The 8,245-nt window shown below is 43.3% G+C and overlaps 1 non-coding gene across 1 annotated transcript; it reads right to left on the reverse strand.

Moving 5' to 3' along the window:
* Positions 1-315: 315 nt before the first annotated feature.
* Positions 316-389, reverse strand: trnat-agu (transfer RNA threonine (anticodon AGU)). Its single transcript has one exon. It is a non-coding gene; the product is annotated as a tRNA-Thr (tRNA).
* Between the last annotated feature and the right edge of the window lie 7,856 nt (positions 390-8,245).

Genomic DNA, 8,245 nt, shown 5'->3' on the forward strand with positions numbered 1-8,245 from the left:
TGACATCAGAGAATGAGAGTGATCAGCTGGTGGTGTCTAGGTCATTACCAGAAAGTTCTCTGGCAAATTCGCAACACCTCCTGTGTAATCTCGTTATTCCTACCAAACTGGGAATGAAGGACGGGGAAAAAGAGGAAAAAAAGCTTGTTGAATAACGGAAAGAAACCACTGACTTAATTGATAGTTTGGAACTAAAGGGGATAACCACTGTTGTAACTTAACCTGGATCTCCAAATGTCCAAGTCGACGCTGACTTGGTTGATACAGCATTTTTAAAGAGTTGAAACACCAAGCTCAAATACGTATGCAACAAGCAGGCGCCGCTGGGAATTGAACCCAGGATCGCCTGTTTACTAGACAGGCGCTTTAACCAACTAAGCCACGGCGCCGCACGTTGGATCCCTTTGCGCATCCATACGTGAAGTTGGTTAACCACTTCTTCACAGGACTTGGAAATGTGTTTTCGGAATAATGTTGTTCACAGAGAATTGTAATCAGTCCTCGAATTTAAAAATTCAGACAGTTTACATTTGAACATTCTACACTGAAAAGGCATAGAAAAAGATAATCTCCCCTTGCATTAATTTCAAACTGATACCTTCACCTGTTTAAACTGACAGGAGAAAGAGAATGTGTTCATCCTCTACGTGCCCATGAACCACGTTAACACACACAGAGAGGACCTCAACAAGAGGAACAAGGTCATTGTGGAGATTTGACGAGGTGTAATGTGTTAGTAATTGTAAACATTGGGCAGTAAAAGTTGACCGATTGGCACTGACATTGAGTCTTGCACCACCAGTTCCACTCTCACTTCCTGCCTCATGCCTCCCAGACATCATTGCCAATCACTTGATTTCACTGTTCTGCTCCACTTCTCAACTTATTTCCAAACGATTGCAGATGTCTGATAGGAACCTTCAAATTTTAGAAAAGTTTTCCTGGAATATAGTCGTCACTCAATGGGATAGTATTCAGTTCATATACCGAATTACCACAGTGATGGAGGGGATGAGTTACTTTGCTGAACCTTTCTACTCCTCAGCACGGACACACAACCATTAGACCGATGGGAGGGGGGTGAGTTCCAGTATTTACACACAGCGACACTGAAGGATCAGCGAGATACTTCCAAATCAGAAAGGTGATGTAATCGTTGGGGGATTTGCGGTGGTAGTTTCCCATGTATATACTGCCATTGTGCTGATAGACGGATGGAAAGATTCACTGGACCAAGTCTGGCAGGATCCAGGTGTGTGCTCTGCACGCAAGCAGGAATTAGCTTTCCTTCGAATAATTCAGAAAACAAGAAAGGTATCTTCATGATCTGCGTGAGAATTATATCCAGGTCTGTGTGATGAAAAATCCGACTCCAAAGCAGGGACCTCCAGTGATGCTGACCGTAAACCTTGTGACATGACTTGTACACAGTCTTGTGTCTGTCGTTGACGCCATAACCAACTTCAGCAGCAAAGTTGCATTCTCCAAGTTTCGAAACAGTTCATATTATCGCCTTGTGTTTGAATGTGAAATAAACAGCTGTGATAATCTGATGTTGTTCAGCAGATGTACTGCAGGAAGGCACAGAACAGGCTGATGGTCACAGGGCCTCGTTTTGACGCGCTGGCCTCCAGTGAGCGGGCGGCACCAATAAGCGAACCGTTCAACTCGTCTTATTCTAAATCCGGGGCTAGAAATGAACAGAGCTTTCTCGTTGAACTTGTTTTGGCTCTTGAAGGGAAGAGTCCTTGACTCAAATTCTGAAAGTACATTTTACAGAAGTGGATCATGAATCGTGTAGTGGCTGTGAATACAACAATGGAAACTTTCAGCAGAGATGCTGACAACGCTGAAGGGGGCACTTGAAGACAAATGTGTTTCCTTTACCAGGGAAAGGCACTGCTTCACAAAGTGCGACTCTTGTATTAAAGCAGTGACGCTGATTACCTTTGCAAGTTCTTCACCTTGTCAATCTTATTTCTCCCAATCTAAATGTCTCCATTAAACATGAAAAAGCTGAGAGGAAGGCGGCGCTCAGTCGTCCCAGTGTTGCAATGTGTAACGCGCCTGAATTCGAATCAGACTATCGTCGTTTTGAGTTCTGCCGAGCTCAATTGCAGCATGTCGCTTTGCTGACATCAGACATAAATGGTTTTATAAATACATTAAGGACAAAAAACGAATCTGCCATGAGTAGAGGGACATCTCCAAAATCGATAAGCCAGTCTCTGTTTGGTGCCACTCGAGATGGGGGTTGTTATGAATCCTGACCTTTATTTGAATGTTTACTGTGGGGAAGGACATATAACATGGAACATAAAGGAATACAGCGCTGACCAGGACCTTCGGCCCTCAATGTTGCGCCGAATTTGGACTATTCTCAGCTTATCCCCCTTCACAATCCCATCAACATCCATGTCCTTATCCAAGGATTGTTTAAATCTCCATAATGTGCCTGAGTTAACCACACTGGCGGGAAGGGCATTTCGCGCCCTTTCAACTCTCCCAGTAAAGAACCTGCCCTTGACATCTATCTTAAATCTATCACCACTCAATTTGTAGCTCTGTGCCTTTGTGCAAGCTGACGTCATCATCCAAGCAAAACGACTTTCATGTCTACCGTATTTAATTCTCTGATCATCATGTATGTCTCTACCAAATCTCCTCTGAGCCTTCTTCTTTCCGAAAAGAACAAACACTTTTCTCTCAGTCTTTCCTCATTAGACCTTCTCCAGACCAGACAACATCCTGGTAAACCTACTCTGCACCTTTTACAATGCTTTCACATCCTTGCCAACATACGGCGATCATAAATGTACACAATATGCCAACTGCCCCGGCAATGGCATTTTGTACTATTGCAGCATGATTTTGCGGCTCCGAAACTCAATCCCTCTTCCAATGAAACCTAACACACCGTATGCCATCTTAACAGCACTATCGACCTGGGTGGCAACTTTCAAGGATCTATGTTCAGGGACTTCAAGATCCCTCTTCACATCCACACAAGCAACAATCTTTCCGGTGACCCAATACTCTGCCTTCCTATTATTCTTCCCAAAGTGCATCACCTCACATTTAGGTGCATGTAATTCATTGTGCCACCTCTCACTCCAATTTTGCAATTTATCCAAGTCCCCCTGCAACCTGTGACATTCTAGCAAACTGTCCACTACACCACCAACGTTATTGTCATCTGAAAATTTCCTAATTCATCCACGTCCATGCCTGCACCTAAATCATTTATAAAAATGATAAACAGCAGTTGTCCTAAAACAAATCCTTGGGAGACACCACTGGTAACTGGACTCCAGGTTGAATATTTTCCATCAATCACCACTGCCTGCCTTCTTTCAGAAAGCCAGTTTCAATCCAAATTGCCACATTACCTTCCATTCCATGCATCTGCATTTCTTTGCAACAGCCTACCATGTGGAAATGTCTCAGAGGCTTTACTGAAGTCCAAGTATAACACGTCAACTGCTCTGCCCTCATCTACATTCTTGGTCACGTGATCAAACAAGACTCAATGAGGTTTGTGAGACATTACCTGCCCTTGACGAAACGATGTTGACTATCTGAAATCAATTTGTTGCTGTCTAGATGATTATACATCTTACATTTTATAATTCTTTCCCAAACCTTTCCTACAACAGAAGTAAGGCTCACTGATCTTTAATTACCTGCGTCATCTCTACTGCCCTTCTTGAACAAGAGCACAACATTTGGAATCCTCCATTCCTCTTGAACGAAACCTGTAGATAATGACGACTCAAATATCAAAGCCAAATGTTCTGCTATCTCCTCGCTGGCTTCCCAGAGAGTCCTCAGATAAATCCCAACTGGCCCAGGTGACTGGCCTACGTTCACTCCTTCTGGGATTGCTAACGCCTCTTCATAACTAACACTGACCGTTTTAAGTCTAAAATCTTGTATCTCATTCTTCTCCTCTACAATATGCTCCTTTTCCTGAGTGAAAAACGGGGAGAAATGTCCGTTTAGTCCCTCTCCGATCTTTACAGTTTCCGCACTCAACATCCCACTTCTGTCTTTGACTGGCCCTCTTCCCACCCTAGTCATCCTTTTAATCTTCACATTCCTATAGAAAGCTTTAGGTTCCTTTACCTATTTGTTAAAGACTGCTTGTGTCCTTTTTTTGCTTTTCTTAACATTCTCTTTAAATCCTTCCCAGACGATCTGTAACTCTCCATTTCCACATCTGAACCATTTGTCTCTCAACTTATAAGCCTCCTTCTTCCACTCTACAAGAGATGCAATTTCTTTAGTCAACCACGGTTCCCCAACCTTATCACTTCCACCCTGCCTGACTGGGACATACCTATCAAGGACACGCAATACCGGTTTCTTAAACCAGCTCCACGTTTCCATTTTCTGCATCCCTTGCATTTGCTACCCCATTCTATGCATCTTAAAATTGCCAAATCGCATAACAATTGCCCTTGCCCATCGATAACTCTTGACCTGTGGCATGAAAAATGAAGTCTGTGGGGAAATAGATGTTGTTATCTTGAAATAAAGTTTATGTTAGAGAGGACGAATCACTGGATGTATTGAAACGAATAAAAGTTAATAGATCCCCATGACGTGATCCCCATGACGCACCTCAGAGCTCAGTCGGAAGTGAGGCAAGTTATTTCTGGGTCACATGCTAAATATTGTGTCATCGATAATCAAAGGTGAGGGGCCACAACACTGTAGGCTGACTAACATGATACTACATTTAAGAAAGGAGGTAATGAAAACCAGGCAACTATAGACCTGCGAGTCTGACGTCGGTGGTGGGCACGTTGTTGAAGGGAATCCTGAGAAACATGAGTTAATGTATTTGGAAAGGCAAGACTGATTAGGAAAAGTCAGCAATGGCGTTATGCGTGGGAAATGATGACTTGTTAAATTGGAAGAGTTTTTTATGAAGTAACAAAGAGGATTGATGAGGGCAGAGCCATGTGCGGGATCTATGCGGGCTTCATTGGTCGACAATGTTCGCCATGGGAGTCTGGTTAGCAAGGTTAGGAGATCCAACCATTTGGATTCAGAACTGGCTCGAAGGTAGAAGACAGAGGTTGGTGGTGGAGTGTTATCTTTCATACTGGAGGCCTGCGACCACTTGAATGCCACAAGAATCGATGCTGGGTTAATTTTCGTCATTTTCATAAAAGTTTTGGATGTGATCGTAGGAGGTACAGCCAGTAAGTTTGAAGATGACACAAAATTGGAGAAGATGATCACCTCTGATTACAACGGGATTTTAATTGGATGATCGAATGAGCCGAGGAGTGGCAGAAGATGGAAATTGAGAAAGATGAGGTCTGCATTTCGGAACGACAAATCAGAGAAGTACCTGTACATTTTGTGGTAAGCTTCTGTACAGTGTTTAAGAACAGAGAGACCGTGGACTGCACATTCATTGTACCTTTAATGTGGAGTTGCAGGTACATAGATGGTGAAGAAGGCGATTGTTACGCTTGCCTGTTATTTTGCATGACATTGGGCACATGAGTTAGGAGTCGAGAGTGTGGTGCTGGAAAATCCCAGCAGGTCAGGTAGCATCCGAGGTGCAGGAGAATTGACCCTTCGGGCAAAAGCCCTTCATCCTGAATTCCGGACAATTAAATAAGACGGAATTCCAAAAATTGAAACAAGACGGGACCAACACCCCACGATTCTACGGACTACCAAACATCCATAAACCAGGAGACCCCTCAGACCCGTATTCTCACTACACGGAACACCAATTTACAGACTGGCCAAAGAACTACACGCAAGACTGAAATAACTAGTAGAAGAGTCACAGCACTACATCCACTCCATCCAGGAATTCCTAAAAAATCATCGAAAACGCCAAAATAGAGGAAACTGAAGCAATAATTTCATTCGACGTAACAACACTGTTCACCTCCATCAATATCGATCTGGTAAAGAAAACACTTTTAGAAGGTACATTTACACACACCTCTACCACCATCAATCACATTACCAACGAAAACATTATGAACCTCGCGGACCTGTGCCTCACCACCCACTTCACCTACATCAACATAACCTACAAACAAACCAACGGCACACCCATGGGAACTGCGCTATCAGGATTAATAGCAGAAGCAGTAACGCAAAGACTAGAACAAACAGACCGACCAACCATCAAACCAAAAATCTGAATGCACTACAGAGATGGCACTTTTGTCATCACAAAACTAAACAAGATAGAAGAGATATTTAACATCATCAACGTCACCCTCACAGGCATAAAGTACACCAAGGAGAAAGAAACCGACAACAAACTCACATTCCTGGACGTCAGAGTTGAAAGAACTGACAATAGAGAACGACAAACCTGCGTATACAAAAAACGCGACAAATACTGATCAAATACTTAACGGCACCAGAAACCATCCCAACACACAAAAAACGAAGCTGTATCAGAACACTACTCCAACGAGCCACCTCACACTGTAGCACAGACGAACATCGTAAAACAGAGAAGAATCACCTTTACATTGTATTCAAGAAGAACGGATACTCAAAAAAATACAGTCCGCAGATTCCTCAAGAACGAACCACAACAAGCAGACCAAACACAGACAGAAACACGAACCACCTTACCATACATCAAAGAGGTTTCTGAAATGACAACCTACTAAGACCCCTCGGAACACACAACACAAACCCACCAACACTCTCAAACAAAAACTAACAAACTTAAAAGACCCACTACAACCCATGGACAAAACCAACGTCATCTACAAAATTCCATGCAAGTACTGCGACAAACACTACGTAGGACAAACAGGAAGAAAGTTAGCCACCAGGATACACAAACACCAGCTAGCCACAAACAGACACGACCCTCTCTCCCTCGTAGCCCTACACACGGAGGAAACAAAAATCACCATTTCGACTGGGAAAACGCACTTATCCTGGGACAGGCTAAGCAAAGACATTCCAGAAAATGCCTAGAGGCCTAGCACTCCAAACACAACGCCATGAACAAACGAATAGATCTGGATATCATCTATCATCCCCACAAAAAACGAACAGGAAATGACATGAACACAAACTCCAGGAACCCCATCCTGGATAAACTTATAAATAGAAAGCAGGAGACAACAGCTTCACTTCACTTGGAGTTCGCCACTGATGATGTTACCAAGCCAGGTAAGGAAAGGTCTGGATATCAAACCTATAGCTCAGTGAGCAAACCTACACCCTAAAGCTCAACCTGAGCTACAAACCTTCACAAACTTGCAAAAATGCAGTGTTTTTTCCAGCAACACACTTTGGACTCAAATATCCAGCATTCTGCAGTCCTCACCTCTGCATAGGTGTTAGGAGGTCATGCTGTGGCAGTGCAGGACATTGGTTTGGCTTCTTTTGGAACACTGCATGCAGTTCTGATCACCTTGCTACTGAAAGAGTGTTGTGAATATTGAAATATCTCAGATAAGATTTGCCAGGTTATGATCTATAGGGAGAGGCTGAATAGGTTCAGTCTATTTTCTCTAAACGTCATGCTGAGGTATGACCCTTTAGAGGTTCATAAAGTCATGAAGGACATGGATAGGGTACATGGACAATGTATTTTTGTCAGCGAGGGCGAGTCATGACTGCAGTGCATAAGTGTACGGTGAGGGGAAATATTTAAAAAGAACATGAGGAATAACATTTCCACAAAGATGAAACTGCTGCATGAAATAAGCTGTCAAATAAAGTGGAGGAGTTTGGTTCAATCAAAACATTTAAAAGACATCTGGATGGGCATATAAAAGGAAAGATAGTGGATTAGTGGTGCTGGAAGAGCACAGCGGTTCAGGCAGCATCCAAGGAGCAGCGAAATCGACGTTTCAGGCAAAAGCCCTTCATCAGGAATGATCAGTTTCCTGATGAAGGGCTTTTGGCCGAAGCGTCGATTTCGCTGCTCGTTGGATGCTGCCTGAACTGCTGTGCTCTTCCAGCACCACTAATCCAGTATTTGGTTTTCAGCATCTGCAGTCATTGTTTTACCATATAAAAGGAAAGGTTGAGAACGATATGAATCAGATGCTTGCAAGCGGGACGAAATAAATTCAGGGTGTCTGGTCGACATGGATTCGTTGGAATGAAACAATTGGTTCCATGCTGTACATCTGGATGACTCTATGACTCCATTCTGCCATAATATTCAGCTTACAGTCAGTTCCTTCCCTAACCCGTGCTCTGCAACATTTGGGATATCTCAGAACCAAGT

The sequence above is a fragment of the Chiloscyllium punctatum genome, chromosome 35 (assembly GCF_047496795.1).
Source record: "Chiloscyllium punctatum isolate Juve2018m chromosome 35, sChiPun1.3, whole genome shotgun sequence".
In the NCBI taxonomy this organism is placed as follows: domain Eukaryota; kingdom Metazoa; phylum Chordata; class Chondrichthyes; order Orectolobiformes; family Hemiscylliidae; genus Chiloscyllium; species Chiloscyllium punctatum.